This window comes from Marmota flaviventris, chromosome 3, assembly GCF_047511675.1.
Source record: "Marmota flaviventris isolate mMarFla1 chromosome 3, mMarFla1.hap1, whole genome shotgun sequence".
Lineage (NCBI taxonomy): Eukaryota > Metazoa > Chordata > Mammalia > Rodentia > Sciuridae > Marmota > Marmota flaviventris.
The window spans coordinates 136424054-136449213 of NC_092500.1; the positions used below are offsets into that span (position 1 = coordinate 136424054).

The following is a 25160-nucleotide window of genomic DNA, read 5'->3' on the forward strand; positions in this document are numbered from 1 at the left end:
GGTGTGAAGAAATTATAGAAAGTTTTTAATTGTCATAGCACGGAGCATGAAATAAATTAAATTAAAGAAATAGTTAATTAAAGAAACATAGTCAACTTTTTTTTAAGAGAAAATGGTTGTATCCATGCATTTTGTATAATTTTCCCTACTGTATTTAGTTATCTATGTACCAACAACAAAAGTGCACACAGTTGAGGGTGTAAATAAAGAACAGAGGGTCAGGCAACTTTAGAGTATTGGGAAAAAAGTACTTATATTTGTAAATAACCATTTGATTTCTTGGAAGTGATAGTTATATGGTCTCATCAGAAACTCTGTGTTGCTATTCACTTTCCCAGGTTTCTGCCCTGACATTTCAAATGGCCCCAAACCTTAAAGTTACCCTAGATTATTCTTTTTCTTTTGCTTTCCATTTTAATTTAATATGTTGGGTTGATTTCTTGAAAGTCTCCCTACTTGTTCTTCTTATAGGAAAAGTTTGATTGTAAAAATAACTGTGTTTTAAAACCCAGGATTTTAATACCAGACTATACCACCTCTTCTTACAAAACCGAGTTTATGATTGCATTTTCTGCACTCAACATGTGGTGTGGTTATGTTTTAAAACATAAAGGAAACAGCATATAGCTCCTCAACATTACAGTGAGAGATTTTTACACTAGATTTCTGCTTTGGGTTCTTAAAACTAATGAAATGAAGGTATTTCAAGCTATAATATTCATGGAAACACTTCATTCAGAAACCATATGATAGAGGATATATTTTTATATGCATAATAACATGGATGGTATATCTGAAATGGCATGAATTTGCATACTCCATGTCTTTGTAAAAAAGCTATCCTCCTGAAGTTATGCTGAAAATGCCCATTAAATCAAATAACTTTTATGATGAACCTTCTATGTTCAAAGCATTTTGGCAGGTATTTAGGAAAATCCAACAGTTAATTATAGATGGTCTCAATTTTCAAGAATTTTATGTATTTGAATTATGTATAAAATAGATACATAATAAAGGCTTAGCTCTTTTTTTTCCCAATATACATCTTACCAGGACTCTAGGATAGATGCTATGAAGTTCATTATTAACTGCACATATGTATTTATTAGGAAGGGGTGGGATTTTAAAGCCTTGGTTCAGGATAAGATAGTGAACTAATAGCAGCTAACTTCCACTCACAAACACAATCTGGGCTGATATTCCAGAAACAAGAGAAACAAGAGAGTGACTGATTTGTCACAGAACCTAATATGTAAGCCACAAGAAACTGCACTGTGATTTGCTAAATGGTGATTGGGTCCTAATGTATGTCCAATAAATGACGATCAAGATAGAAAGGAATAGGACTGTTATAATTTGAATGTGAGTGTCCCCCAAAAGCTCACATGTGAGACAATGAAAGAAGGTTCAGAGGAGAAATGATTGGGTTGTGAAAGTCTTAACCCAATCCGTAAATTGGTCCCTGATGGGATTAAGTGAGTGTGGCTGGAGGCATGTGGGGTGTGGCTGGAGGCATGTGGGGTGTGGCTGGAGGAAGTGGTTAATTGGGGGCGTGGCTATGGGGTATATATTTTGTATCTGGAGAGTGGAGTCTCCTTCTCTGCTTCCTGATCACTATGATGTGAGCTGCTTTCCTCTATCATACTCTTCTGCCATGATGTTCTGCCTCACCTCGAGCTCTAAGAAATGGAGTCAGCCTTCTATGGCCGAAAACCTCAGAAACCGTGAGCCCTCACCTAAACCTGTTCTCCTATACAACTGTGCTGGTCGAGTTCTTTAGTCACAGCAATGAAAAAGCTGACTAAAACAAGGTGTCACACTGAGCCCTTTGTCAGCTTTTCTGATGGTGCCATGGGCATTTATTATGCCAGCTCTATTTGGGGGTGATCAAGCAATAGGAGAAGTTCAGTACTCTGAACTTCCTGAGGTGGCATTAAGGAGGTGCTGCTGGTGGGTGAATGGATGATGAGAGTCATCCTGTGTTGGAAGTTGGGCCACTATGCATTCCTTTCCTGTCTACCATCTGGATGAATGTACCCAGACTATTCTTTGAACAAAGTCTCTTGAGCTGAGATTTTTTAAAAAAGATTTTCTGAGATTTTTAAAAAGATTTTCTGAAAAGACAACATTGATTGATGGGTGAGAAGGTGCCTTTTTGAGGAGTTAGGACTCTACTGAACATCAGAGCCTATGTTCTAAAAAGGAATTTCTTTACAAACTCTAAATAGGCAGTCATGGATGAATCTAGGGCCTGGTCCTCCAACTCATCCCCCCAGCCCCCCAAAATAGATTACTAGATTCATCCAAAGGAGTATGAATTCAAGGAATTAACTGTCTAAATATATGGGAAGCATAAATACTGGGAAAGAAAGACCCAAACCAAATAATACATAAATAATATAAAAGCAAGGATAAATAGTGCAAAGACATAGTAAAAACAAATTTAAGCTAAAATTCTAAACAATTTTGTTATGGTTGAGGAGCATGCCAGTGAGGAGAACAGAGAGAGGTACAAAGGACACAAGAAGATATTACATTGAGAGAGGGGTTTGGGAAAATATAGGAATTTGGCAAATGAAGGTATTACATTGTTTGAGAGAGGGGTTTAGGGAAATACAGATTTAAAAAAAAAAAAACCTTTAAAAAGTTGACAGAAGAAAATACATTCAAATATAAGTCTTACCAAAAAATTAGTAACAACTACAAAAAAGGGCAGAATTTTCAAGCCATAATAAAAAAAAAAGAAAAAAGTTGAGCAAATAAAAATTCATCATAAATGTTCAAAAATATTAACAACTATAATAAATGCAAATTCCACTAAGTTAAAAGGAGATTTCAAGGTTTTCTTAATAATAGAAAATAGAGTGATAGCTATAAGATAGAGTAATAATTTTTTATTGTCCTCTTCACACAGTGCACCAATTATGACAACCACCCATGGGTGAGAATAACTCTGGGGGTGTACAGGCGTCTAGTGGAGAAGTTTCATCTCACCCTGAGAGCAAGAAAATACAAGATAGGTACACCAAGAGGGAAGGAAAAAACATTTCCTTGTATTTGTTTAAATAAAAACAAATACAAACAAAAAGAATCTATAGTAGCTATTTTAATAGTCACTATTAGTAGTTACTTTAATAGCTAAGAGAATTAAGGCGAAAATGTGAGGTTATATAGAGATAAATGTAATATTCAATCAAGAAAAAAAATTGATCATTAACAGTTGTGCCAGAGAAACAGAGTCTTATAAGAGGCAATTCCTCCCATCAGTCTCCTCCAAGGCACTCAGCTGTGTCAAGAGAAACACGCTGGCAGAGATTCTGCCCACCAGGAAGTGAGACCTGGTGAGCAAGTGGCTGGCTCCCTAGTTATGGGAGATGCTGTCCATGAGGTCCACTGTTTTCTTTAAAAAAAAGATCTTGTCATTGCCATAACACAGACTAACTGGGAGGACATTATGTGAAGTGAACTATGCCAGACACAAGAAGACAAAGACTGTGTGACATCATTTATATGTGGAATCTAAGAAAGCTGAACTCAGAAACAGAGTAGAGTGATGAATCCCAGGGAATGGGGAGATTTTGATCAAAGGTTACAAATTTTTAGTGATCAGTAGAGTAAGTTTTAGAAATCTCATGTACATCCTGGTGACTATAGTTAATAATGCAGTTTTGTATATATGAAATTTGCTAAGACCATAGAGCTTTAGTGTTCTCACTAAAAATAAAAGGAACTATGCGAGGCAATAAGTTAATTTTCATGATAGTAGTAATCATTTCACAATGCACACACATATTAAATCTTGTCATACATAATATAAACAATTTTTATGGTTTTTCTTTGCCACATATATACATTTTTGCTCATTGATTATACTGCAATAAAACTGGGGTGAAATGAGAATAATAACTTAGCTGACTTTACGGAAAATAACAAGCAATCAAACAAATAAATGCAAAGCCATTTAGAGAAAAGATTATAGCAACGTGTTTTCTAAAAGAGACACCTTTGAAAACAAAGGATACGATGGAATTAAGACTAAAATGTGGAGAATTGTATTGATATTTTAGTGTGCCATTATTGCAATAAAGTTATTAATTTAATAGGCTTTCATACCCCTTAGTAAATACTAACTGTTTGTAGTATTGGAGTGCTCTATCGCCCACCACCTGGCCACCCTATTCTCACATTGGGTAGCTTCTGGACTCCCTGGCACAGAGATGATGTCCAGGAATCTGTCCTAGTACCATGGTTGAGGTTTGTCTTAGTTTCTTAGGTTCCATACAAACATAAGTGAAAATTTATATAAAAAACAAATACAAACAAAAATAATCTATAGTAGCTATTTTAATAGTCACTATTAGTAGTTACTTTAATAGCTAAGAGAATTAAGACGAAAATGTAAAGCTATATAGAGATAAATGTAACATTCAATCAAGAAAAAAAAGTTGATCATTAACAGTTGTGCCAGAGAAATAGAGTCTTATAAGAGGCAATAGTTGACAGAATTCAACATACAAATAAATGAATCAATATGCATTTGAAGATTTAACTTATAGTTTTCAGAAACTGGAAGAAAGAGAATAAAGTTATAGAAGAAGTGAAAACAATGATTCATACATTTAAATTATTATAGAGGCTTAAAATATTTATTCAAGAATACACATTATTTCGGAAAACAAATGGAACATTTCTAAAAATTTACTCTGTTTTGATCCAAAACATCATAATTAAAAAGGTCAATTTAAAAAAAAATAAAGGCCAAGCAGTAGCTCAAAATTCAGAAACTGTAAAAGAAAAAAACTTGCTAAATTCTAGAAATTTCTGCAAAGCAAATGAACAAATGTAAAGTAAAAAAGAGAAAATATTTTTAAACATTGCTAATAAAATTGCAAAATGATATACATTCTGTGAGCAAAGACTAATACTGTCTATAAACCATAATCATTACAGATGGAATCATACAAGGCACCCACTTTCTTGTGACTATATATATATATATATATATATATATATATATATATATATATACACACACACACAAGGTTTTTTTTGTAAATAGTGAAAGATTGGTAGCAGAAAGGACTCATTTCACAGGAACTGGTGGAACAGATACATGTTTTTCAATTGAATATTGTATAGTTGAAAAAATTTTGGAATGTTTATATACTGATAGTCATGTCTTCATAGGTACATATTGTCGAGTAAAAATGCAGAGGGATGGAAGGTATAGTACATGACTTTCATTAAAAAATATGGGGGAAATAAGATCATGTATGTATATCTTTGTACTTTCTTGCATTTGAGCATAAACATTGGAAGAGTAAATGAACAAAAGCAATCATGTATTAATTCTCCTAAACCGGGGGAGATGGTGAGAATTAAGCATAAAAAATAGAAATTTTTACTTGTACTTTTTTTTAATAGTTTGGACTATTAACAAAGCCCAAACAATTTTTTTTAAAGAAAGGCAGTTCAGGGCTTTCCAAGTTAACCACTTATGATCCAATGGGAATGGATTCTGTGATTTGATGTTTGCATCAGCAATAAGATTAATGCAGGAAGGCTCTGAGTCTGTGTCTGGGATGTCTGTTTATGATCACCAATGCAGTAGGTGGAAGCCTATCTGATTCTCTAGATATGAAAAGAGGTTGAGACTTCAATCAGGCTTAAGAGCAAGGCAAGAGTTACACCCAATTAGATCAGCTCCAAGGTAGGGCACAGAAGTAACTTATCAGGGAATTGCTAAGAGCTGAGAGCCCATTGAATAATGTGGCTTGCAGGATCCGAGCCCAGGGGAATAAAGTATCTTCCTCAAAATTCGAAGAAATGACTGTATTGGGCAATTTTCAAAAGACCTATTACAAAAGAGGAACTGATGAGGATGTACTAAAGCTTCTTTGCCAAAGTTTAAATATGGTTCCAATGAGGACCAAATCAATCTAGCCTGACTGGCTGGCTTCATTGAGTTAGATGAGAAGACTCTGAAGAGAAAAACATATATAAATCATGATCCTGATTGAAAAGATGTCTAATTTTTTTTCATTCTAATAAGGATAGGTTTTAAAGAGCTTTCACATTCATTCTCATGGGAAGCTCAGAATAATGCTGATGAATAGCAGAACTCCAATTTCTGTGATAACTTCTTAGATGAGAAACTGATATTCAAATAGGTGAAATGACATGTTCACAAGACTAGTAAGAGGCTGTGCAAGGATTGACTCTAATTCTCATTCCCACTCTCTGCTTCAGTCATTGATTTATTCATTTATTACTCATAATCAAGTACCTAATAAGTCAGGCACTAGGCATGTCAGTATTGTAAAAGCAATTTCTCTCCTTGAACAGCTCACTATACCAGGAAAGCCTCTTTCTGCCTAATGCTGTATCCAGGAGAAATTCTCTCCTCCGAAACTACAACTGTACCCACTGCAGAGATGAAACAAGCGTTAAAAAGCATGAATATCATCTCCAGGGATTTTCAAGACTTCTGTGGGAGATCAGAAAGCCCATTTATTCCGTCTAATTTGATAGAATCCCGAACTTGCCCACATCATGTATATCCATCATTGGACAGTTGAAGCACCATCAGGAAAAGAGAGGGAAATAGAAAAAGCTGGAATCCAGTCCATCTGCTGGCAGCCCATGGATGAGCAAGGTGAGGAGGCAGACAAAATGATTGACAAAATGAGGTTTGGAGATCATTTGAGGTTTGATAATCTCAAATTATTTTATTCAGCCTAGGGTGGAGCCTTTATATCCCACCACAGAAAACAAGAGTTTTCACATAGAGACATGACAATTTGCCTTGGATCTTATAGATTTTTCTATTATGTTAAAAGTTATAAACGTTTTCTTCAAATTAAAACAATCTTTATTTGCTTGCTTATTTGTTTGCTTTGCTAATGGGGCCCGTGAATGGTACAAAGCAGAGATTCTGGAAATGACTAAGGTCTATTGAGTCATATGTGGCTTTAAAATGGCTAACGAACAAAGAAAGTATTATCAGGATTGACTGAGTAGGGTTTTTTAAAATTTTTTAATAGCATAAAGAACAGAAAGAATCGAATTAAAACTACTTTTAATAGTTTTACAACTGGATTCCAATTGAAAAGTCTGTAAGATCATGCTCGACTATAACCTTATGGATTTGTTGCTAAAATAATTGATTCCAGGGAGAACATGGAAGCATAGAACAGGCTTTTCATAATATAATTTCATGGAACTATTAGGGAATTTCTGTCACAAAGAGTAGAAAAATGAACTTAGAGACATCCACCGATGCTATATAAAAATATTTTAAGGTAATTCATTGTTTGGTCTTTGGGAACTCATCTGGAACCTGCCATTAGTGATGAAGGATTATATTTTCCAGAACCAGTGATTACCTGTTGGCTTCTTTAAAAGAAGGTGGCTGTTTGAACATGTTGGAAAAAATATGGCTCCCTCAACATTGCTTCTAAAGGGAAGACTGTGATGACCAGGCAGAAAATGGCAGCAAGGTATTTTATAAGTAATTTTCTCATATAATTGAGATTGCCCATCAAGCATTTATCTTTTTGTCTCAGCTGGCTTAGTCTTTCCTGCTTTCAACTCTATTGAAAACCTGAAGAAAGGAAGGAACAATGGAAAGAAAATAGGCACATCACTCCTTTTCGATCTTTTCCCTTTCTTAAGTATAACTGCAGTGGAACAAAACGTCACTACACTTGGTGTAGTGAGCAAGCATGGCCAGACCCACTACAATGGACTGAACTTAGGTAACTCATTATCACAGAAAGTTAAATATAGATGAGCACATATTGGATGAGCAAGCGTCATGAAGTATATTGTCTTGATTATGCAAAATGCTTAACAAGGAAGCTTCAGGTTAACGAAAAATTTAAAAAAGAAAACCTGTTTAACAAAATTAATCTAGAATTAACCCTATGGTACTGATAGAAATAGATTTCTACTATTAATCTGATAAAATATAATACTGAGCCCAATGTAATTTAAAATAAAAAATTACCGAATACAAGAGAAATTAAGGGCATACCACAGAAACTCAGATTGTTTGCATTTCGCAAAAGGAGATCTTGTGGCTATTTTTTTTCATTCCTGATCTGGACCAATACAGGTCTGATATATAAAACATTTTAAATACACTCAAAGATGTGCACACATTAGGGTTAAGTATCTTTGCAATTGCTTTTTCTCTCTCTTTCATACCCTATTATTTCTATCATCAGCCTTCTACTTTTGCCAGTAAATTCTAAAAGAGACCCAATTTAGAATAAATCTCATTACTCCTTACTTGATAGAGATTTGAGTTTGTTTCTCTTAAAAATGACTATTCTGGGATCAGAAATAGGTGTTTTCATCTTCATCTCTAGGTGATGACAGCTGCCTGATTTCATTTTTGATTCTAATAAAAGTAGATTCGTGTTGACAAAAGCGTACCTAAGAAATCCCGTTGACTTCAGGATTCTGGAATGAAATTCTACAGTCACTCTCGTATTTATTGGCTAGCTGTTAAACTATTTTGATATTTTTATAGGCATTTACTAACTACTTTCTGTGCTTCATAATTTAATACATTTTAATTTTTATTTTCGGTGAATAGTGACATTTTTATTTTGTGCACACACTTGGAGATGTATTTTCTGATCATGCAATTTATGCTTTCTTTTCCTTCTCTTCCCTCTCCTCCTTGCCCCTACTCCTTTTCTTCTTTGTTTATTCCTTTTCCCATTTCTTCTCTATTTTACACACCCTTTCCTCCTTTCTTCTTATTGTTTCTTTCTAGGAATATTTGACAAGTTTCTACTCTGTGTCAGTCACTGTATCTGTTTGTGGTGATTAAAGCATATTTCCTGCCTTAGATCTAATTAAAACAGTGTTACTGTGATGACAACAGGATCCTGTATGTATAAGGGACTGTGCGAAAAATCAAAGGAAGAAAGGGTAGTTTTTGAAGGAGTCAAGGGTAGAATGGAAGAATTGGGGACGTTTTTCATTCTTAATATTTACAGAGTAAATCAGAAAAGTGAGGAGAGGGACTTTCCGTTCCATGGAAGTGCATTTTTACCTTGTGCATCTTACCTTGTGGGCAATGCTCTCCTTCAAGGGTTTTTAAAATAGTGTAAGGAGTGTCTTATTCTCCCTTAAAAAATGTCTAAAAATAAGTTGATTAAAGACTTTTCAAGGAAATTTATAAACACACACACACACACACACACACACACACACACACACTTTTATGATTTGATAAGCAAATGGCCGGACATTGTTTTAGGAGTATCTTCATCTAGAGAGTGCTGAAATATTACTTGCTTCAAACTTAAGTCAGGCTGTGTGTGAAGCATTTTTAAGGAGGACAATCTATGAAGATTCAGCCACAGCTGTTTTTAAGCCACTAGGAGTTTCCTAAGGCTCCTCTGTTTCCTTCAGTGTATATTCCAAGTGCATCCAATCTATGTTAACAGACTCTATAAAGTCAGAAGAGAGGGAATCCAAAATAATATCAGAAAAAAGTACTCATTCAGTGCCTTCTTCTTTTCACTCAAAAATGCATAATGGCAGCTCATGACTTCTTGAGAAAGATTTAAGTTATTTGTTGTGATTATGATCTATTTTCCAGTAAGTGTGTATGGGGGGGGGGGCAGCTCAAAATATTTGCTACCAAGGTTTAATCAATGCCATGGGAAAATTGTGGAACATCTCTCAAACAAAGTTGCCATGATCATCTTTGATAGCTTCAGCAGAAAAAGTAGAAAATTGTGGAAAATTGTTTAAAAAAATACAGTTAAAGTGGAGTACAGTTTCTGACAACCTGTCTCTCAAACCCTGTTATTTTATCATTTATTTAATGTAATCTATGATTTTAGCTATTAGCTTAGATTTCTCTTTCAATTTTCTTCATATGTTAAGATTGCCTGGCCTCCTGCATCTGGTATCCCAGTATAAGCCTTTACTCATTCCTGATTACCAAATACCTGGATATTTACATATTTAGGTCTCCAGCACCAAATGGTGAAGAGCATTTATTAAAGATGGCCACATATTTTGTGATTATTCTGTCTTCAATTAAATTTCAAACCATTTCGAACTTTTTGTTATGAATACATTAAACTTGCTTTTTAAATAACCATAGATGTTTGATTTCCTATAATAAGTTACTAGCTTCAAAAATTATGTATAAAATGGACTGAACAATGAGAATTATTGTTTATTAGAAAGGTTTAAACTTTCTGTTGCAAACATTTTGAACTTCCTTTGTAAGCAACCATCGATGTTGGGTTTCTTATAATCAATAGCTATAAGCTTAAAAATTATATGCAAAAGTGTGTTGAATAGTGAGCATTATTATTTAGTAGAAAGAAATTTTAATTAGTAATGCAGTAGGATTGAGGCACTGATCTCAGTAATAACACTCCTTTTTCTTTTTGAGGTTAGAATCATAATGGTTTATTCCACTTACTTTTCAATTAATTAATGTAAGCCTTTTAGTACCTTTTTTTTGTGTGTGATGCTGGGGATTGAACCCAGGGCCTTGTGCATGAGAGGCAAGCACTCTACCAACTGAGCTATATCCCAAGCCCACCTCTTATTTTCTTGTGCACTCATTTGTTTTGTAGGTTTTCCCATCAGACACACATACAAAAAAAAAAAAAAAAAAAAAAACAGAAAATTCCCAGGAATCATGATGTGCATACCATTCTTTTCTAGCTGCTGAAACCCCTAATAGACTCATACATGCTGCATGGCATGTTCTATATTTAAAAATTCCATCAGAATTGAATATTTCGATGAGGAACTTATGTCCACTTCTTTAATATGTTTATAAATCAGGAAAGTATATTTGACCGATATTGCCAACAATCTTATCTATTTGCCTGAATTCCTTTCTTTCTCCTACAGCTCATGTTCTCATTTTGCTAAGAGCTATTTTTCTTTATTCAAAATTGTTGCCTATCTCTACCCACATTTGTGGATGCCCAGAATCTGTAAATTTAGATCACTGCTATTTTGTAGAATTTTTATTTCCCAATTTATGTGATAAAGGAACCAATGCATTCCTTCCAACATTGGTCAAGTTGGTTGGGAGATTAAATTATGTTTTCCAATATACAAGGGTGATGATCTAGCACTAAGAAATGACTACAACATGTATTTTAAATAATAATTGTAATGAAATGTAGGAAAGGAGGCAGAAACACACATACATGAGCAAAGATATAGATACTGGAATCAAAAACCCAGCAAAAAAGGCTAAGGGAGAGAGTAGAGGCAGAAATGTAAACAATTCATTTTGGCAAGAAATTCGAAAGAATTTAAGTTGGCTTTTATAGGAAAAAAGTAAGTACAGAAACAAAATATAAAAGTGCACTGTGACAATATAGAGAACAGAAACAGTAAAAATGTCCTTTTTAGAGGAACTCATCATAGTAAGAAAAAAATCACCTCTTTGACCTTCGAACTAAAAAACTACAACTTATGGGCTATAAATAAAACCTTACAAATCACTCAAGGATACAAGAAAAATAAGGAAACCATACTTAGGATTTAGAAAATAGGAAAGTAAAATGATTATTTATTGAAAAGAAGCTGATATAACTTCTCTGAGAAAAATATTTAAAAAAATATTTTTTTTAATCTAGGGGCACTGAGTTCCAGCCTCCCTTTTTTTTAAAAAAAAAATTTTATTGAATCAGGGTCTCACTTAGGTGCTTAAGACCTTGATAAATTATTGAGACTGTCCTTACATTTGCAGTCTTTCTGCCTCAGCCTCCCAAGCCGTGTGCACTATCATGCTTGATTTATTAGAAAAATATTTTTAAAAAATGATGATTCTAAATAATGATATGATTTTTCAATTATAATAATACAGGAAACACACTTTTCAACATATAGAAAAAGAAGGAAGGTGATTCAATATCATCTAAACCAGACAGATAAACATCACTTCTTTCAATAGCTACCTTGGAGAAAAGGGTGGTGTTCTCAAACTTCATAAAATTTGCAGAATATGGTTCATTTTCATGGAACTTATTCACAGTTAAAATACACACTTGAAAGAAAATAAAGTTTTTCAAGGTTAAAGTAGAGCTAGGGAAGCACAGGCTTTGGAAATTTAAGAAACTGTTACCCAACTCTAATTCACAATTATATACTCACATAAATTGATATCAGGTGAAAAACTGAATTCCAGAAGTAAGTCACACTCATACCTTTCAATTAACTGTCAAACATTTATTTAGTCATTCCCAAGTATAGATCAATGTACTAAGGAAACAAAGATTTATAGGTTAGCAAGCCTGCTTAGAAATCAAATATTGGACTCTGCCATCAATTTTTGCATTGGAGGTGGCTGCCAATATTGTTACTAATTGACAACTATCAGGGGAATGAGGCAATGTGGTGCTTAAAAAGATTGCATTGAGACTCTTCGTATATAATGAGGAAATATTGTTTATATTGTCCTTAGAGATGTTCACATGGTCAGGCTGGAGCTGTCAAGAGTTGGGGTGAGAGCTAGAGATGTTTATAGCTTGATTCACTTAGATTTTGATCTTCCCTCAGTATAGACACAAACATGATAGAATCTTTGGTATGGTATTGCTCCCAAGGAACTACTTGACCAAAAGTGTTCTCCCTTGTCACTGTGGCATGGAGCATATAAATGGGATGCCTACAACATGCCTATCTAGTATTTTTTCTTTCATCAAATTTATAAAGAGTATTTGTGGAACAAATTCATGTAGAACATCCAATCCTTTTTTCCCCTAATTTATACCTACTAATATTCTCTTTTGTTAATCTATTTTTATACTATCCTGAATGTAAGCTAATATTCTCTTCAATAGTTAATTTGCATAAGTTCCTAAGAATAAGAGGTTCCCCACCCAGTGTCACTAAGGGATACATCTATATATTTTCCCCATTAATAATACATGCTCATTTCTCTGCTTTTGGCCAAAGCTTGATATACAAGACTATATAGACTTGTATAGTTAGGGCTATTAAAAGCATCCTTATCTAAGGTAGAGGTTGGGAGTCACAACAGCCAGGTGATATGTGGAAGATAGCTTGAATATTAATGAATAAGTAAAAAAAAAATTCTGTCCTGCACCATTCTAAATTAATATGGAGAACAGGAGCACAGGAAATGGTCTTTCCCTTTATGATCTCAGGGAATGTTTGCATATTTCTTGTTTCTTCATAATTTTGAATGGTTTTGTATTCTCAAGATCTGTTTTCTATGTCCATATATGTCAATAACTCAGAACTTTCCTTGTCAAAGATTTAACATCATTTTGAACACTGATAAACATATAAAAAAATGTCAAAATATCTTTGAAAATGGTGGTTGCATACAGAAAGATGCTGAAAATTATTCCAAAGAGAGCAAAGGTAAAAGTGAGCAAATTAATTGCTGAGAATTCAGTGTAAAAGATATAATTTCAAAATTATATGTATGCTTTGGAATATTTCAACATGTAGAAAGAATCTTTGGCCCTGCTTCTTTTTATAACTGAATACATTTACATTCAGTTGTGCACTGAAATAAAATGAAAAGGCCCATGATTTTGCAGCATATAAGTTTTACAAAATATTTTTAAAAGTGCTCTTAATAGAAACAAATTATTTTTGTATAAAGAAAGTGTTTCTAGAAGAAAGGTATGCTGAAAGGAGGGGAGAAAACAGTATGTTTGAAAATATTTCAGCTGAAATGCTTCAACATTTTAATATCAAAAAATAGAATTGAAATATATACATACTCCATCTAGCAGATTCTGCACCTGCAGATTGAATAATTTATCAACTAAAAATATGATCTCTGGAGAGGAGCCAATTAAAAGCATCAATAATTTCAGTTTTTAAATACAAATTACATCTTGGAAGAAAGCTGCAAACGTGGCACTTTCAAATAGTGGATATGTCTTCTCTGGCCCTAGAGTAGAGATCTCTTAGCCATTAACATGTATTCTCTTTCCCACTCTTACTAAGTAGAGTCAGCAAAGTTTACAATGGCTCTCAAGGAGCCACTTCTGTGTGAGCTGCCTCATTCAGATTTCTTCCTGAGGCTCATGGGCACCTGGGAAGCAACATAAGGGGGGACCACCCATCCCTTCCTCAGATTGACCTGAGAAGGGCTCTTTCTTACCATGGAAATGCTTCACGTTTCAACATTCTGTTAGTACATTCCTTAGTCTTTTTATGCACTTTTTTTTTCTTTTTCTTTTTCTTTTTTTTAAATTTAACCCTGGAACTCAAAAACCTTGACTTTCCTTTGGTTGATATTTGAACCAGCTTTGAGTTTTTACACATATTAAAATTTCAGTCAAAAATAGATAATTTTGTGTTCACATTTTCCTAGCAAGGATGCTAAAATAAAGTCTGAATCATTCCATACATCTATCACTCTCCTTCCTTTTCTTCCCACTAATTTTTACCTGGAGAAAAAAATAAATAAATAAAAGCTGTAGGTTAAGGGTGGAGGAAGAGGGAAAATTACTTTAAATTGCTTTTGGTTGACAAAAGATGTGCCCCTACATGGATTGGAAGCTGGGGCTAAGTATTTTACTGAGTCGTTAGCAGATGAAAGATAGTGTGAGGTCTCCTAAGGCAATATTGAGGTAGAAGTGGTCTGAGAGGCTGCTTTATCTTTGGGTGGCCTGATTAAACTCCTATTCATTCATTTAAAGGCAGCTGTAATAAATGAAGTGATTGCTAGACACCTGGCCTATCAGTCCCAGCTGTCTGACCACACTAGCCTCCAAATCTCTGGAAGAAGTATTTCTACTCCTCTTCTCAGTACTGTGATTCCCATGCAATGACAAATGAAACTAACATAGCACTAACTATAATTTTGTCTCTAGTGTTTTGGCCCTGATGTTATCTGTAGCCATTTTATCACATCCGTTTCTTTACCATCATGTTAGACATTTTGCAGAGATGAACTAGTGCTATATATGAATATAAGTGTGTCTGTTTAGACTTTTATAATTCATTTTCAAAAATGTATGCCCCACTTAAAAGATTTGCAGAACTTCTTAACTAGAGGTAGAGACATTAGGAATGCTATATGTAGAAGGGAGGTAGGTGGTGAGAGTGGGAGCAAAGTTGCATATAGCCTAAGTGTCACTCTCTGTTTTAGACAAATGGAAGAGAAGAGAGGTCTTTGGAAAGGGATAGATAGAAAGAACAGAATGTCCAGGTAACATGATAATGAGATTTCAACCATTGTTTGACATAGTGGAATAGTGATTGAGAAGAACTTGATTCTATTCAGAGAAGAAGACAGGTCTGGTGTGAAGATATTTATGGACATCAGAATTATGTCAACAGAAGTAGGAGAGCAAGCATTGACAAGGTGTATACAATGGGACTTTTACTTCTGTATTTTGGTCCTAGAAAATGCAAAATTGGATGTAACAGATTACTAATGTGGGAGAGTCATAACAAAACAATCAATAAAAAATTAAGCTATTTTCTAAAAGTTTGTGAAGTATCTTCACTCTAACCTAGTTGTGATGGGGTACCACTGTCATTAGAAATTGATTTCATCATAAAAGACAGCAAGATCAAAGACAGTTAAGAAGTAAGAGAATCAATACAAAGATAAGAAGTTCAGACAAAAGACATGAGATAACTATAGCAAATGGAACTAGTCAGCTTTCTACCATGACTAGTCACTTCAAGTGGGCAGTGAGAAATTCTGGTCTTTGTGAGCTCATTCTGCAGCAATACATCCACCCACTACCTAGACCTCAGTATAACCCACATCCTGAACTGGCTCAGAGAGGCAATTATGCTTGCTTGATACCATGCTCCCCTTGCACCTCTAGCTCCAGGAAAATTCTACTGCAGATAAGATAGAATTTCAACATAATCAACAAATTCAACATAATCTCTGCATAATATTCTACTTATGTTTAGCTTGGAGGATGTAAGAAAACTCTATACTTTTTTAATAACAATACCAAATATTTATAAAATTTGTAAAACACTATGTGGTATAATACAGAAGATTCTTCACTGATTGAATCACCTGTGTTCATGTTTTAGTGCTTCTACCTTTAGTGTGACCTAAATGTTTGGCCTTAATGTTTTTCTAAACAAAATAGGGATAATAGCATGGGTTCTAAATAAACTGTAGGATTGAAGAATGTCTCAGATGAGGCTGCAGATGTAGCTCAGTTCCAGAGCCCTCAATGAGCATATGCAAGGCCCTGACTTTAATCCCAGCACAGGAAAATGTGTTAGATGAAATGTTTTAAAGCATCTATTAATTTGTTACTTGTCATGTAAATTTTTGAATTAAGATTTTTTTTGTTGTAGATGGACACAATACCTTCATTTATTTATTTGCTTGTTTATCTATCTATCTATTTATTTATTTATGTGGTGCTGAGGATTAAACCCTGTGTCTCACACACACTAGGTGGATGCTCTACCACTGAACCATAACCCTAGCCCCTTGTCATATAAATTAAAATAAATAAACAGTTGCTCTTTCTTACTTTCTTTCTTTCTTTCTTTCTTTCTTTCTTTCTTTCTTTCTTTCTTTTTAAAGAGAGAAAGAGAGAGAGAATTTTTTAATATTTATTTTTTTAGTTTTTGGTGGACACAACATCTTTATTTTATTTTTATGTGGTGCTGAGGATCGAACCCAGCGCCCAGCGCATGCCAGGCGAGCACGCTACAGCTTGAGCCACATCCCCAGCCCCAGTTGCTATTTCTTTTGAATATGAGGGAAAAAAAATCATCAACAACAATAAAAAGCAAGCATTCCTGAAACAAGCAAAAGAACCCTTTAGATTGCAAGAAAACTCCCTTTCTCTCCACCAATATTGCTATAACATTTTTTATTATCATCTAATATACTCAACAAATTTACAATATATGTGATGTTCAAAACATTTGTCATTTTTTATAAGTTTATTTATTTATTTTTAGTAACTATGTCTTACACTTAATGGCCTGGCATTTTGACTTTAACGTCTAGATAATATGCAATGTATTTTCAGAATTTAGGCCTCAGAAGTATAGGATGACTTTTCCTTATGTTTCTCATAGTTTTGCATGTAAGGAGATCTTGAATTTTACTGCCTGAGCCCTAAATTCAGTGATAAGTTTCAGAATGAAAGCCAGACTGGGAGACCCGACATGGAGTGGAGTGGTTGGAGGCACTGTGATCTTGGAGACAGAACTTGGAGAGGTACAACCACCATTCCAAGTAGGCTGACAGCTGTTTAAAGCTGGAAGAATAACCAATTATCACACATTTAGTCATTCAAAACAATACAACTATAGTCAGAAGTCTGACATGGGTCTCAGTAGGCCCAAGTCAAGGTATCAACAGGGCTTCTTTCCATTTAGGAAGCGCTAGAGGAAAATCCATTTCTTTGCCTTTTCTGGCCTCTAGAGTTGCCTGCATTCCCTGGCTGGTGCAGAAGCCAGCAATCATAGGTTGAGTCCTTCTCTCTTGCTTTCCTCTTCTCCTTCCTAGGCCCCTGTGATTGCTGGGGCCCTCAAGGATAATCAGGAAGATCTCCCTATTTCAAGCTCAGCTGATTAGCACTTTAATTCCAACCACAACCTTAATTGCCCTTTGTCATGTAACATATTCATAGTTTCTGGGAATGAGGCCATGGGCTCTCTCATCATCTTTACTTCTGTCTGAACATCGCAAAATTCTTCTAAATTATTTTTAGGTTTTGCGATTCATTTTTGTTGTGTTTTCGTGCTGGAGATTGAACCCAGGGTCACATGCATGCTAAACACTCACTCCAGCAATGAGCTATATAGCTCCTACCCCTTATTTTTAGATTCTGAGTCACCTGAGTTGGCATGAACATTTTCTTCAGGAATCCTTTTTCACTCCCTGGTTCCAGTAGGTATTTTCTAATAAGTATTGGTGTTCCTAATCACTACACTTATATTGGATTTCAGCCAGCCTTGTGGATTTTCTAACTGGAAAATTTTGCGTTCTAAACTTCTTCAATATTAAACTCTTTCAAAAAGCAATTCTAGTGTAATTATATTTTACTCTTTTCATTTCCATAAGTCCAGTAGCTCAAACACTTATTTATCTCTTTTATTTCTAATTTTCTGATACTTAGTTCTTGTATACCTATAAACACAGATATATGAGTTTAATTTTTTGAATTTGGAGTTTATTCACCTTGACTGACATATAGTTTTTTTTTAATTTGTCCTACTTAGTTGTACCTGACAGAACAATGCATTTCAATTCCTCATACACAAATAGAGTACAACATTTCAATTCTCTGGTTGTACACAGTGTGGAGATGCACCATTCATGCAATCATATCACTCCTAGGGTAATGATGTCCATCTCATTCCAAAATCTTTCCTACCCTCATAACCCTTCCCTACCCTCCAAGTGATGGGTCTACTGAAAGAGAATTTAGAAAAACTACACTATTCAAAATAGCCTCAAAAAATATAAAATACTTGGGAATCAATCTAACAAAAGAGGTGAAAGACCTCTACAATGTAAACTACAGAACACTAAGAAGACGTTAGAAGAATAAAAGATTTCCCATGTTCTTGGATAGGCAGAGTTTATATTGTAAAATGTCCATACTACTAAAACTGTTATACAGATTTAATGCAATTCCTATTAAAATCCCAATGACATATTTTCATAGAACTAGAAAAAGCAATTATGAAATTCACCTGGAAAAATAAGAGACCGAGAATAGCCAAAGCAATCCTGAACAAGAAAAGTGAAGCAGAAGACATCAGAATACCAGACCTTAAACTATACTACAGAACAATAGTAACAAAAACAGCATGGTATCAGCACCAAAATAGACATGTAGACCAATGTACAGAACAGAGGACACAGAGATAAAATCACATCAATACAGTTATCTTATACTAGACAAAGGAGCCAAAAACATACATTGGAGAAAAGATAACCTCTTCAACAAATGGTGTTGGGAAAACTGAAAATCCATATATAGCAAAATGAAATTAAACCTCTATCTCTCACCCTGCACAAAACTCAACTCAAAGTGGATCAAGGACCTAGGAATTAGACCACAAACTCTTCACCTAATAGAAGAAAAAGTAGGCCCACATCTTCATCATGTAAGATGAGGCCCTGACTTCCTTAACCTGACCCCTAAATCACAAGAAATAAAATCAAGAGTCAATAAATGGGATGGATTCAAAATAAAAAAACCTTCCTCTCAGCAAAAGAAACAATCATTGAGGTAGAGAGAGAGCCACATTCACGTCGGATAAAGCACTAATCTTCAGGACATATAAAAAACTAAAAAAAGTTAATACCAAACAAACAACCCAGTCATTAAATGGGCTAAGGAACTGAACAGACACTTCTCAGACAGTGGTTTAAAATCAATCAACAAATATATGAAAAAGTGTTCAACATCTTTAGTAATTAAAAAAATGCAAATCAAAACTAAGGTTTTATCTCACCCAAGACAGAATGGCAGTTATCAAGGATACAGGTAATAATAAGTGTTGGAAAGGATGTGGGGAATAAGGTACACTCATACATTGCTGGTGGGACAGAAAATTGGTGCAACCACTTTGCAAAGCAGTGTGGAGATTCCTCAGAAAATTTGGAATGGAACCATTTGACCCAGCTATCCCACTTCTCGGTCTATACCCATACTATAAATCAGCATACTGTAGTGACATAGCCACACCAGGTGTTATAGCAGCTGATTCACAATAGCTAAACTGTGAAATCTACCTAGATGCTGATCAATAGATGAATGGATAAAGAAACTATGGTATATATATACACAATGGAATATTACTCAGCATTAAAAGAGAATAAAATTGTGGCATTTGCAGTTAAATGGATGGAGCAGTAGCTGTGAAGTAAGTCAATCCCCAAAAACTAAAGGCCAAATTTTTTCTCTGACATATAGTTTTTGAGATTCTTTAGGGCACACCAATTCTAAGCAATTACTCCATAGCAGTGTGTCACACCTCCTCATTACTTGCTAGGCACCAAGTACAAGGTGTTCATGGTGAGGCTACTATGAGGGGGTTTTTAACTAGAGGAGAAATGGGGTTCAACTCTGAATAGGACAAAGAAAAGTGAGCATTTATATCAAAAAGTAGGATTGGGTTGGTAGTGGATACAAATTTTTTAAGTGGAAGCATTAGGGTAAGGGAGGATTCTGCTAACCATATGCGACAGGGGTCTTACTACAGGCAGCCAGAATGATAAGACATTAGTTGATGGGTTAGTGAAGGAAGAAGAACCCAATTAGATATGGAGGGTCAGGGATTCTATCTAACTTGGTTTACGAGATTCTTTACTAAAACTGGACAATGCAGACATAAATACAGAAGTTAAAAAATCAGGGATTAGTTGAGGAAAGTGTTCATAAGAGGCTGACTTGAATTCAGTCAAGGAGAGAATCTTTATCATTATCTGTAAAGGTTAATTTAAATTGTCAAGTTGAGATCCTGAAGATTAAGAGGCTAGGAATGTGTGGCATGTGCAGTAGTAAACTTAAGTGGAGACCCTCCCTAAGTGTGGGCAGTACCATCCAATAGATTGGGGGCTTGGATAGGATAAAAGTTGGTAGAATAAGTGGCAGCTGATGGAAGCTTGATTGTTCTTGAACTCTTTCTTGATTGCTGTTGCAATGTCCTAGACTCTCTCTTCTTCACTCTTCCAAATTGGACTCTGCTGGTAATTCTCCAAGGAGTTTTCGGAAGCTTTCAGTCTCAAACTCAGGTAGCATCTTTAATCCCTCTTGTTTTGAGGCTTCAGCATCTTGGACTGGTTCCTCAGCTCTCCAACCTGCAGATGGCCACTGTGGACTATCCAGCTTCTGGTTGTGTAAACCAATCTTATAAATCCCCCCTTTTGTAATCATAGCTCTTTTAGATTCTGTTATTCTAGAAAGCCCTAGTACATTATCAATATGGTAAGAATTCTTGCTTCTTAAACAAAAGTGGTATAAGAATAGTGGCATATCTATAGTGTTTTTCAACTGAACTTATTGAAAAGCCAAAACTCAGACATCAAACTAGGACAGGTCTTCTGAAAAAATGTGTTCTGAGGAGAGGATACTAATGAACCTTATTACCAAAAAGACATCAATCAGAGCAGGTTGATTCAAAGAAGGTTGCAAATAAAGTGTGAACTGAAGTTCTCCAAAGAAGCCACATCTATATTAAAGATCCTGCAGACTCTTTGATTAGAATGTCATGGTTGTGGACAGATGGAATGTTGCACATTAAGACATCCAAATTATCTCCAGTTATCTTTAGTTCCTTTAATAACAATTTACTTTCAACCTCTATATCAGACCTAATGTACTTGTGACTATTAGGTAAAACTCTTCAAATGTATCACTAAGCTTAGCAGATGTCTAGCTTCTGCCAACACTAAACATAAGAATGCTATGCAGTGACATCTGAAACCAATAGAAAAGATTTTCCCCATTTGCTGCGGCCCCCACCAATGCATTTGACAAATGCATTGATTTATGACTATCTTTTGTTCTATGATTATAAAAACTCATATAAAAACTCTTCTGTGATGGAACATTTTATTCAGGTGACCTGAATCTGTGTTCCTGGGACTTAGTAACACATTTTTGGCTCAGAATAAACTATTTCTTATTTCATGTAGAGCAAGAGCTATGTTTTGCATTGACAAAAGCAATTAGTCTAAAACATAAGATCTTCTCAGAGAAATGAAATCCCATTCAGTTTGTTACTTCTCTGAAAGATATTTAACGTAGAGAAAAGAGAACAATGCGGTAGAAAAATTGAAAATGAAATGGAATAGAAACAGAAAGAATAAAATGTGTAACTCAGGTGGTCAGATCTATGAGAGAACCTAAGAACTAGGATTTCCAGATAAAAACCAGGAAACTCAGTTAAACTTGGAGTTTATTATGAACAACGAATTAAGATTTTAATATAAATATGTCATAATATTGGATGGAACATACTTATACTATACAAATTATTTGTGGTTTAAGTTCAGAGTTAAGAGGTCATTATGTTATTATTTGCTGAATCTGGCAACTCTATTAAGACTAGATCATTGACTTTATCTCATTTTAATGACTACTATTAAATTCTTTCCTCTCATCTTTACATTTTAGTATGATGTTCTGATTTAACCTCCATTTGTGGTAGTTTATTTCTGACTTCACTTGGTATACAGAATTTTCCAGACATTGTTGCCACAGGATTAACATTTTTGTAAGCATTTAGTTAAATACTTGAGCTTGGCTGCTTCCAGAAGTGAGCACATAGTTTTACAATGTGTTATACACAGATAATGCATTTTTAATTGTGAGTGTATTTATTGAAGGCAAAGAAAGTATTAAATGTGTTCTCATGGGTCAGTAATTGCAAATTGAGGAATGTTTTTCCTAATCCTTACTTCTCCTACTATTTTATTTCTCCTGTTTTTCTATTGTCTTTTCCTGATTTTTGGACCCATTTCCCTTCACCTTTCTTTTTTGTTCTAATTGCCTTAAACTGAGACAACAATTGCAAACTCTGTACTTCAATCAGGTAAATTTGCCCCAAGGTACCCACCCTGTTGACCTTTGGTTTGCTGCTTCTAATTTATGTAAAGTCATCTAAGTTCAAAGCAACCACAGGCTCTAAAGATGCAAAGTGCATAACTACAAGTACTAGCCATGCTTTTGCTCCCTCTCAGTAGAGGAACTGATTACAATAATTTTGGTTTCAAGTGCTGTAGGAGTAAACACAGGGAAAAGCATCAATAAAGCTGTTTATGCTAGGTTTGCTTTTGAACAGTGCCCAGGTGACCTTACAACAGTTTTCTTGGAGTAATATACCTTTTAGAAATGTCTTCTATACTATTGCTTCTTCCTTATAATTTTTAATCTCTCCTCAATGTCTGTTCCTACCACTTCACTCAAACTACTGCCACCAACAGGATGACAGGAATAGAACTGGAGTGTGGCTCAGGATTAGAGTACTTGCCTACTATACAAGAGTCCCTGAATTGGGATCCCTAGTACTGTCCTGCCCTCCTACTACAACTTAAAAAAAAAAAAAAAAAGAAGAAGAAGAAGGCAATTGAGACTCTGGTAGTTATCAATTTGGGGCTTGTCTTTTCTTTCTGCTTTTTTGTTTGTTTTTTATTTGTTTTATATAGTAAAATTCATTAATCTTTCCATTAAAGTTTATGTATATTTTTTCTCATTTCAGAAATGTCCCACAAAGAAATTATATAGATTGCATTCAGTGATTTGATTTTCTTCTATATTTCTTGGTTGACTTTAAACCTTTAGGTCTTTAATTGACCAGGAATTGATTTTTTCTGCATGGTTTTAGCAAGGGACCGGATTCATTTCTTTCCATGTATGACTGACAAGTTATCTCAGCATAGTGATTGAGAACATTTTATCCAAATTTCTATCACATGTCAAGGTTTCATATGTGTGCTCCATGCTCTAAGTTCCATTGTATTGTTTTATTGTCTATTCCAAAACCACTGCCATCCTCTTTAATTAGTACAGTCTATGCTATTTTGACACATGGGAAAGCAAATATCCCCATCTAGTTCTTTCTTCATTAAGGGTGTTGTTACCGCTGTTGAACGGTGACGAGTCCTTGCTTCCCCAATGTTGAAGAATAACACCAGAGAAGCACGCTGAGGCAAGGTCAGAGTAGAAATTAGAAGTTTATTAAAGGACAGCAGAAAAGACTTCTCCCGGAGGAAGAAGGGGACCCAAGAGGTGGAATCCCTGGAAGTGCGGTTGTCTCCCCTTTTTATAGTTTTGGTGATGGAATGTAAGGGGGAAGAGTTGGGACACAGGTGGGCCAAACAAGTAATCTGGGCAGGAAGGACTTCATTATCACTTCTTTGGGATGGGCTATCTTCAAATCTGCTGGGGCTGTTCATTAACATTTCTTTGGGATGGACTTTGGGCCTACTGGCTTTTCTGGGACTTCATTAACATTCCATGAGTTGTCCTGCATTTCCCGGAATCATTCTCAGCATGGCCTCCATTTTAGATCTTACTCGATATTAGGCCCGATTTACCTAACTACACTGACTACCTAACTTTAAATCTGGCTTCAGTGTCTTGTGTTCTTGTTTTCTTTTTTCATATAATTTTGGAGACATCCTGCCAAATTTTAGTAGAAATAAACACATTTTAAAATCCTTTTGGCATATGATTTGGAATTACACTGACTCTAGATTAATCTGGGGAAAATTGAGATTTTATTATTGTTTTGTTTTAGGGAAATTCAGTCTTTTTATTTGCAAATGTGGGATATCTTGCTACTTGGTTGTACTTTTCTTAATGTTGTGATGATCATGAAAATGCACTTTCCTGATCGCCCATGGAGAGGACAGTTGATTGCTGAAGGCTCCAGTGGCTTCATCTCTGGATCTCTCACCCTGTTGGGCAGCTGACCTTGTATTTCCCCCAGGATTCTCCCAGGCAGTGATTGAGCACAGTGGGGCACCTATGTAGACCCATTCCTGATTAGTTGAGGTCTTTTCTAACAAGTAATTTTGGCCTAAGGATTCCCCATTGGCCTGGCAGAAATTTTCTTAGACCTGCATTACAGACAGATGATTTCTACCCCACCCTCCTTCCTTGTCCTCTCTTTCCACAGGTATCACACATGCATCACAGTCCAGAGTTCTCCCAAGCTCCTCTCTGTTTTAAATTCAGACAGTGCTCCTAATAGATCTATCACACTTCTAATTACATTTTCATCACCGCCTTTTGGAGAACCCATGCACACAATGTATTTTAAAAGTTGTTTCCATATTATTATGAGATTTTACATAAATATTTAAGGTTGAAAACCATACTTCTTGATTGCTATTGGGTTAGAGATTGAATATAGGAACCAGTGTATATCTTTGAGTATTCGGCTAACTTATAGTGTTATATATTTTATATATATATGTACATATATATGTACGTGTATATGTATATGTATGTATGTATGTGTGTGTATGTATGTATATATATATATATATATATATATATATATATATATATATATATATATAAATTTTAATGGAAAGTTTAGCCATACTCCACTGAGCCACATCTCCAGCCCTCTGTATGGAAACATAAAACCACTTTTGTTTTCTTCCACATCCTCACATGATAAGACTTCAACTGCAGGGATATCAA

General features: G+C 34.9%; 1 non-coding gene across 1 annotated transcript; it reads right to left on the minus strand.

Annotated features, from left to right (window-relative positions):
* Positions 1 to 10502: 10502 nt before the first annotated feature.
* Positions 10503 to 10575, minus strand: Trnae-cuc (transfer RNA glutamic acid (anticodon CUC)). Its single transcript has one exon. It is a non-coding gene; the product is annotated as a tRNA-Glu (tRNA).
* Between the last annotated feature and the right edge of the window lie 14585 nt (positions 10576 to 25160).